This window comes from Scaptodrosophila lebanonensis, unplaced genomic scaffold, assembly GCF_003285725.1.
Source record: "Scaptodrosophila lebanonensis strain 11010-0011.00,11010-0021.00 unplaced genomic scaffold, SlebRS2 tig00001482-arrow-arrow-pilon, whole genome shotgun sequence".
Lineage (NCBI taxonomy): Eukaryota > Metazoa > Arthropoda > Insecta > Diptera > Drosophilidae > Scaptodrosophila > Scaptodrosophila lebanonensis.
In genome coordinates, this window is record NW_022060778.1 from 7,501 (window position 1) to 17,500 (window position 10,000).

The window sequence follows — 10,000 nt, forward strand, 5'->3', positions numbered from 1 at the left end:
CATAGAGGGTGCCAGGCCCGTATAACGTTAATGATTACTAGATGATGATTTCCAAAGAGTCGTGTTGCTTGATAGTGCAGCACTAAGTGGGTGGTAAACTCCATCTAAAACTAAATATAACCATGAGACCGATAGTAAACAAGTACCGTGAGGGAAAGTTGAAAAGAACTCTGAATAGAGAGTTAAATAGTACGTGAAACTGCTTAGAGGTTAAGCCCGATGAACCTGAATATCCATTATGGGAAATTCATCATTATAATTATAATATTTAATAAATATTATTAATAATAGTGTGCATTTTTCCCATATAAGGACATTGTAATCTATTAGCATATACAAAAATTTATCATAAAATATGGCTTATAGTTTATTCAAATTATTATGGCTTGCCCATTGATAACATAGAATAAATGTCATTAAATTTGATAAAGTGCTGATAGATTGATATGAAATACAGTGTGTTAATTTTTCGAAATTATATAATGATATTTATATCTATGATATTTATATTTATTATAGGCACTTGTATGATTAACAATGCGAAAGATTCAGGATACCTTCGGGACCCGTCTTGAAACACGGACCAAGGAGTCTAACATATATGCAAGTCATTGGGATTTATTTTATAAACCTAATGGCGTAATTAACTTGACTACCAATACAAATGGGATTAGTTTTTAAATTATTTTATATAGTTTATTAATTCAATCCCGGGGCGCTCTATATAGTTATGTATAATAATATTTATATTATTTATACCTCTAACTGGAACGTACCTTGAGCATATATGCTGTGACCCGAAAGATGGTGAACTATACTTGATCAGGTTGAAGTCAGGGGAAACCCTGATGGAAGACCGAAACAGTTCTGACGTGCAAATCGATTGTCAGAATTGAGTATAGGGGCGAAAGACCAATCGAACCATCTAGTAGCTGGTTCCTTCCGAAGTTTCCCTCAGGATAGCTGGTGCATTTATATATTGCATAAAATAATCTTATCTGGTAAAGCGAATGATTAGAGGCCTTAGGGTCGAAACGATCTTAACCTATTCTCAAACTTTAAATGGGTAAGAACCTTAACTTTCTTGAAATGAAGTTTAAGGTTATGATATAATGTGCCCAGTGGGCCACTTTTGGTAAGCAGAACTGGCGCTGTGGGATGAACCAAACGTAATGTTACGGTGCCCAAATTAACAACTCATGCAGATACCATGAAAGGCGTTGGTTGCTTAAAACAGCAGGACGGTGGACATGGAAGTCGTAATCCGCTAAGGAGTGTGTAACAACTCACCTGCCGAAGCAACTAGCCCTTAAAATGGATGGCGCTTAAGTTGTATACCTATACATTACCGCTAAAGTAAATGATTCATATTTATATAAAAATATAAATTTTGAAACTTTAGTGAGTAGGAAGGTACAATGGTGTGCGTAGAAGTGTTTGGCGTAAGCCTGCATGGAGCCGCCATTGGTACAGATCTTGGTGGTAGTAGCAAATAATCGAATGAGACCTTGGAGGACTGAAGTGGAGAAGGGTTTCGTGTGAACAGTGGTTGATCACGAGTTAGTCGGTCCTAAGTTCAAGGCGAAAGCCGAAAATTTTCAAGTAAAAATATATATATATATACACAACATACATATTATTATTGATACACTTGAATAATTTTGAACGAAAGGGAATACGGTTCCAATTCCGTAACCTGTTGAGTATCCGTTTGTTATTAAATATGGGCCTTGTGCTCATCCTGGCAACAGGAACGACCATAAAGAAGCCGTCGAGAGATATCGGAAGAGTTTTCTTTTCTGTTTTATAGCCGTACTACCATGGAAGTCTTTCGCAGAGAGATATGGTAGATGGGCTAGAAGAGCATGACATATACTGTTGTGTCGATATTTTCTCCTCGGACCTTGAAAATTTATGGTGGGGACACGCAAACTTCTCAACAGGCCGTACCAATATCCGCAGCTGGTCTCCAAGGTGAAGAGTCTCTAGTCGATGGAATAATGTAGGTAAGGGAAGTCGGCAAATTAGATCCGTAACTTCGGGATAAGGATTGGCTCTGAAGATTGAGATAATCGGGCTTGATTGGGAAACAATAACATGGTTTATGTTCTCGTTCTGGGTAAATAGAATTTCGATTATTTTTAATGATCGTCATTTGTTCCCCGGATTGTTAGTTACGTAGCCAATTGTGGAACTTTCTTGCTAAAATTTTTAAGAATACTAATCTGGAGGGGTTAAACCTTTCAGTTTTAGCTCTTTTAAATTATAACGATTATCAATTAACAATCAATTCAGAACTGGCACGGACTTGGGGAATCCGACTGTCTAATTAAAACAAAGCATTGTGATGGCCCTAGCGGGTGTTGACACAATGTGATTTCTGCCCAGTGCTCTGAATGTCAACGTGAAGAAATTCAAGTAAGCGCGGGTCAACGGCGGGAGTAACTATGACTCTCTTAAGGTAGCCAAATGCCTCGTCATCTAATTAGTGACGCGCATGAATGGATTAACGAGATTCCTACTGTCCCTATCTACTATCTAGCGAAACCACAGCCAAGGGAACGGGCTTGGAATAATTAGCGGGGAAAGAAGACCCTTTTGAGCTTGACTCTAATCTGGCAGTGTAAGGAGACATAAGAGGTGTAGAATAAGTGGGAGATATTAGATTTCGGTTTAGTATCGCCAATGAAATACCACTACTCTTATTGTTTCCTTACTTACTTGATTAAATGGAACGTGTATCATTTCCTAGCCATTATACGGATATATTTTTATATATCTTATGGTATTGGGTTTTGATGCAAGCTTCTTGATCAAAGTATCATGAGTTTGTTATATAATTGCAAACAAATTCTAATAATGAGAGGATGCGCATTTATGTGTATTTTCAATTTATGAATTTGGTATAACTCCAATTACTCCGGTATGATCCAATTCAAGGACATTGCCAGGTAGGGAGTTTGACTGGGGCGGTACATCTCTCAAATAATAACGGAGGTGTCCCAAGGCCAGCTCAGTGCGGACAGAAACCACACATAGAGCAAAAGGGCAAAAGCTGACTTGATCTCGGTGTCCAGTACACACAGGGACAGCAAAAGCTCGGCCTATCGATCCTTTTGGTTTAAAGAGTTTTTAACAAGAGGTGTCAGAAAAGTTACCATAGGGATAACTGGCTTGTGGCGGCCAAGCGTTCATAGCGACGTCGCTTTTTGATCCTTCGATGTCGGCTCTTCCTATCATTGTGAAGCAAAATTCACCAAGCGTTGGATTGTTCACCCATGCAAGGGAACGTGAGCTGGGTTTAGACCGTCGTGAGACAGGTTAGTTTTACCCTACTAATGACAAAAACGTTGTTGCGACAGCATTCCTGCGTAGTACGAGAGGAACCGCAGGTACGGACCTATGGCACAATACTTGTTCGAGCGAACAGTGGTATGACGCTACGTCCGTTGGATTATGCCTGAACGCCTCTAAGGTCGTATCCGTGCTGGACTGCAATGATAAAAATGGGGCAATTTGCATTGTATGGCTTCTAAATCATTAAAAGTTTATATGCATTTATAAACGACAATGAATATGTGATGCCAATGTTATGAGTAACATAGTTAACTTTGGAGGATCTTCGATCACCTGGTGCCAATGCTAGTTACTTATTAAAACATTATTTAATACAATGACAAAGCCTAGAATCAATTGTAAACGACTTTTGTAACGGGCAAGGTGTTGTAAGTGGTTGAGCAGCTGCCATACTGCGATCCACTGAAGCTTATCCTTTGCTTGATGATTCGACGATATATATAATATGTTTATATATAAAAATATACGACTTCGCAATGGTTTTGTACATTGTGCATGTAGTATATATAATAATATATAATATATATATAGAGTCAATCGAGAATCATCAATAATGGTAGCCGCCGGTGTTTCACTCACTGTTGGTGGTGGTGTGTGTATTCATTAAGGCCTGCCATTATTATTAATTATTATTATTTTTTTTTTTTTATATATATTTAACCTATATATATTATAACTACCCACCTATATACTACAAAATAATATACATAATGGTGTCCCTATGTATAAAATTAATATATACTTGTCTCTTTGAGCATGCGAAAAGTCTTAAGTATATAATAACTCTATGTATATCACTTTGGAATGTGGTGTGGTGTACATAGAGTATCAGAAATGTTATAAACAAGAACGCGCATGCCAATTACTATATTCTAGTATAGTATTGGCGTGTGTAAATATATAATATATACAAGTCAATATATACTTGCCCCTTGGAGCATATGCGAAAAGTCTTAAGTATATATGTATCACTATGAAATGTGTACATAGTATATCAGAAATGTTACAAACAAGCACACCCGCACGCCAATTTTACTATATTATAGTATTGGCGGCATGTGTAAATATATACTTGCCCTTGACTTGAGCATATGCGAAAAGTCTTAAGTATATAATAACTCTATGTATCACTATGGAATGTGTACATAGTATATCAGAAATGTTACAAACAAGCACACCCGCACGCCAATTTTACTATATTATAGTATTGGCGGCATGTGTAAATATATACTTGCCCTTGACTTGAGCATATGCGAAAAGTCTTAAGTATATAATAACTCTATGTATCACTATGGAATGTGTACATAGTATATCAGAAATGTTACAAACAAGCACACCCGTACGCCAATTTTACTATATTTTAGTATTGGCATGTGTAAATATATACTTGCCCTTGACTTGAGCATATGCGAAAAGTCTTAAGTATATAATAACTCTATGTATCACTATGGAATGTGTACATAGTATATCAGAAATGTTACAAACAAGCACACCCGCACGCCAATTACTATATTCTATAGTATTGGCGTGTAAATATATATAAATGTACATACAAAGTATGCATTTATTAAGGAATACAAATGTTTCTTAAATGTATCACATGGTATTATAATAAATATAGTGTGTTTATTCATAATAAACACACTATAAATGTATTTATGTTTGGTTTGGAGGTGCATAAATACATATAATATATATGGGTTTTACTAAAGTCTGGTGGAATTTAAAGTAAGCCCATATATACAAATGGTGTCCCAAGGTATTATAATAAATATAGTGTGTTTATTCATAATAAACACACTATAAGTGTATTTATGTTTGGTTTGGAGGTGCATAAATACATATAATATATATGGGTTTTACTAAAGTCTGGTGGAATTTAAAGTAAGCCCATATATACAAATGGTGTCCCAAGGTATTATAATAAATATAGTGTGTTTATTCATTATAAACACACTATATATGAAGTAACCCATGTGTTAAAATAAATATAGTGTGTTTATTAATAATAAACACACTATATATGAAGTAACCCATGCATTAAAATACAGTGTGTTTATTCCAAATAAACACACTATAAACGTATTTAACCTATAGAGGTAAATGTCATTTTAGTCATATATTTTATATAAAATGCTACCGCATAAAGAAATAGTGGCACAAAACACCTATAGAGTCAGTGGTGTTCTCGCACCATGAAGAAAAATTTTCCTTCATAATATATACAAGTGTTTGTTCAAGCAACAGACACCATGTATATATAGGTGTTTTGTGCCACTACTTCTTTATGCTGTGGCATTTTATATGAAATGTATTACTAAAATAACATGCATTTGTATAGTTAAAATAAATATAGTGTGTTTATTCAAAATAAACACACTACATATGAAGTAGCTCATGCATTAAAATAAATATAGTGTGTTTATTCATAATAAACACACTATATATGAAATAACCTATGCATTAAAATATAGTGTGTTTATTCATTATAAACACACTATATATGAAGTAACCCATGTGTTAAAATAAATATAGTGTGTTTATTCCAAATAAACACACTATAAATGTATTTATGTTTGGTTTGGAGGTGCATAAATACATGTTGAATTTAGTGGTACATTTTGAAAAAATGCTATCGCAGATAGAAGTAGTGGCACAAAACATACTTGTGGAGTGTGCTTCTGCACGAAGAAGTAAAATTACTTTTTCATATAAATTAATGTAGTGGCGGCATTAATAGTGCAGATGCATTTAGTATATAATATATATGGGTTTTACTATAGTCTGGTTGAATTTAAAGTAAGCCCATATATAAAAATGGTGTCCCAAGGTATTAAAATAAATATAGTGTGCTTATTCATAATAAACACACTATAAATGTATTTATGTTTGGAGGTGCATAAAATACATATAATATATATGGGTTTTACTAAAGTCTGGTGGAATTTAAAGTAAGCCCATATATACAAATGGTGTCCCAAGGTATTAAAATAAATATAGTGTGTTTATTCGTAATAAACACACTATAAATGTATTTATGTTTGGTTATGGAGGTGCATAAATACATGTTGAATTTAGTGGTACATTTTGAAAAAATGCTATCGCAGATAGAAGTAGTGGCACAAAACATACTTGTGGCGTGTGCTTCTGCACGAAGAAGTAAAATTACTTTTTCATATAAATTAATGTAGTGGCGGCATTAATAGTGCAGATGCATTTAGTATATAATATATATGGGTTTTACTATAGTCTGGTTGAATTTAAAGTAAGCCCATATATAAAAATGGTGTCCCAAGGTATTAAAATAAATATAGTGTGCTTATTCATAATAAACACACTATAAATGTATTTATGTTTGGAGGTGCATAAAATACATATAATATATATGGGTTTTACTAAAGTCTGGTGGAATTTAAAGTAAGCCCATATATACAAATGGTGTCCCAAGGTATTAAAATAAATATAGTGTGTTTATTCGTAATAAACACACTATAAATGTATTTATGTTTGGTTATGGAGGTGCATAAATACATGTTGAATTTAGTGGTACATTTTGAAAAAATGCTATCGCAGATAGAAGTAGTGGCACAAAACATACTTGTGGCGTGTGCTTCTGCACGAAGAAGTAAAATTACTTTTTCATATAAATTAATGTAGTGGCGGCATTAATAGTGCAGATGCATTTAGTATATAATATATATGGGTTTTACTATAGTCTGGTTGAATTTAAAGTAAGCCCATATATAAAAATGGTGTCCCAAGGTATTAAAATAAATATAGTGTGTTTATTCATTATAAACACACTATAAATGTATTTATGTTTGGAGGTGCATAAAATACATATAATATATATGGGTTTTACTAAAGTCTGGTGGAATTTAAAGTAAGCCCATATATACAAATGGTGTCCCAAGGTATTAAAATAAATATAGTGTGTTTATTCGTAATAAACACACTATAAATGTATTTATGTTTGGTTATGGAGGTGCATAAATACATGTTGAATTTAGTGGTACATTTTGAAAAAATGCTATCGCAGATAGAAGTAGTGGCACAAAACATACTTGTGGAGTGTGCTTCTGCACGAAGAAGTAAAATTACTTTTTCATATAAATTAATGTAGTGGCGGCATTAATAGTGCAGATGCATTTAGTATATAATATATATGGGTTTTACTATAGTCTGGTTGAATTTAAAGTAAGCCCATATATAAAAATGGTGTCCCAAGGTATTAAAATAAATATAGTGTGTTTATTCATTATAAACACACTATAAATGTATTTATGTTTGGAGGTGCATAAAATACATATAATATATATGGGTTTTACTAAAGTCTGGTGGAATTTAAAGTAAGCCCATATATACAAATGGTGTCCCAAGGTATTAAAATAAATATAGTGTGTTTATTCGTAATAAACACACTATAAATGTATTTATGTTTGGTTATGGAGGTGCATAAATACATGTTGAATTTAGTGGTACATTTTGAAAAAATGCTATCGCAGATAGAAGTAGTGGCACAAAACATACTTGTGGAGTGTGCTTCTGCACGAAGAAGTAAAATTACTTTTTCATATAAATTAATGTAGTGGCGGCATTAATAGTGCAGATGCATTTAGTATATAATATATATGGGTTTTACTATAGTCTGGTTGAATTTAAAGTAAGCCCATATATAAAAATGGTGTCCCAAGGTATTAAAATAAATATAGTGTGTTTATTCATTATAAACACACTATAAATGTATTTATGTTTGGAGGTGCATAAAATACATATAATATATATGGGTTTTACTAAAGTCTGGTGGAATTTAAAGTAAGCCCATATATACAAATGGTGTCCCAAGGTATTAAAATAAATATAGTGTGTTTATTCGTAATAAACACACTATAAATGTATTTATGTTTGGTTATGGAGGTGCATAAATACATGTTGAATTTAGTGGTACATTTTGAAAAAATGCTATCGCAGATAGAAGTAGTGGCACAAAACATACTTGTGGAGTGTGCTTCTGCACGAAGAAGTAAAATTACTTTTTCATATAAATTAATGTAGTGGCGGCATTAATAGTGCAGATGCATTTAGTATATAATATATATGGGTTTTACTATAGTCTGGTTGAATTTAAAGTAAGCCCATATATACAAATGGTGTCCCAAGGTATTAAAATAAATATAGTGTGTTTATTCGTAATAAACACACTATAAATGTATTTATGTTTGGTTATGGAGGTGCATAAATACATGTTGAATTTAGTGGTACATTTGGAAAAAATGCTACTGCAGATAGAAGTAGTGGCACAAAACTACTTCATGGAGTTAGCATCAGCACGAAGTAAAATTACTTCATATAATATTTAATGAACTGGGGCATCATTAAAATAATAGTGCTTATAGAGATGCGGTTGACGAATTATAATATGGCAGCAACATATAAATAAATAGACACATCAGTATAATAATATATAGTGGAGAAGCTTGATTCTATTATAGTAAATATTTTTTTATTATAATAGAAGGCTTGATAATTTAGTGGTATATTTTGAAAAAAAGGTGTCACATAAAGAAGTAGTGGCACAAAACTACTTCATGGAGTTAGCATCAGCACGAAGTAAAATTACTTCATATAATATTTAATGAACTGGGGCATCATTAAAATAATAGTGCTTATAGAGATGCGGTTGACGAATTATAATATGGCAGCAACACATAAATAAATAGACACATCAGTATAATAATATATAGTGGAGAAGCTTGATTCTATTATAGTAAATATTTTTTTATTATAATAGAAGGCTTGATAATTTAGTGGTATATTTTGAAAAAAAGGTGTCATATAAAGAAATAGTGGCACAAAACTACTTCATATGGCAAAGAGAAATCAATGATTTCAAATAAATCCTGTATATTCGTAGCGTAATATACATAAAGATAGTTGTAATATTTTACTTCTATCGTTAATTTTTACTATGTATATGGTTCTTTCGTATCGACAGTTTGTTCCTTTTTATGGTTCATTACGACTGGTCGTTAGAATCCCTCTATACAGAAAAAGATATTTGGGAGTAGGAAAAACCAAACAAGTCCGACCTGGTTGCCCCTATATCGTTAATTAGTCTGGTGTGATACATTAAGAACTATGTTCTTAATGAGTTTTTGATATACTATAGGTGTATAAAAATTATACACAATTAATATAGTGTACAAAGACAGAAACACAGTACACATGTATTTATACATGTGTAAAATTTTATATATAGTTATTGGGGAGGCTATTATATAAAATGAAAAATTAATAGTTATAACTTGTTATGACTTATTAATAAAAAAAAAGTATTTGCGCTATATAAAATAGCGTTAAATAACAAAATGAACAAACAAACAAAAAGACACATTATTTGTGTATATATTTTTAATATGTACGCAAAAAATAGTGTGTTATATGTGTTGTATGTATATTTCTCCTACCCTAGCTCATCGCGAGTGAAGATGGGTAGAGTTATATATAATAACACACACATAATATATGAAATTATAAATTTCATATTCAAAATGAATTAATTTATTTAATTCATACTAAATAAATGTTACAAGCACACAAATATTTTCAGAAAGTGAAAATATAAAAATATTTTTGAACGAAA

General features: G+C 32.4%; 1 non-coding gene across 1 annotated transcript in view; it reads left to right on the forward strand.

The window, feature by feature from the left end:
• LOC115633600 overlaps positions 1-3,789 on the forward strand; it is a 4,011-nt gene extending 222 nt beyond the window's left edge. The window contains exon 1 of the ribosomal RNA XR_003996370.1: positions 1-3,789. This exon is cut by the window's left edge and continues 222 nt beyond it. This is a non-coding gene — a ribosomal RNA (large subunit ribosomal RNA).
• The last annotated feature ends 6,211 nt before the right edge of the window (positions 3,790-10,000 follow it).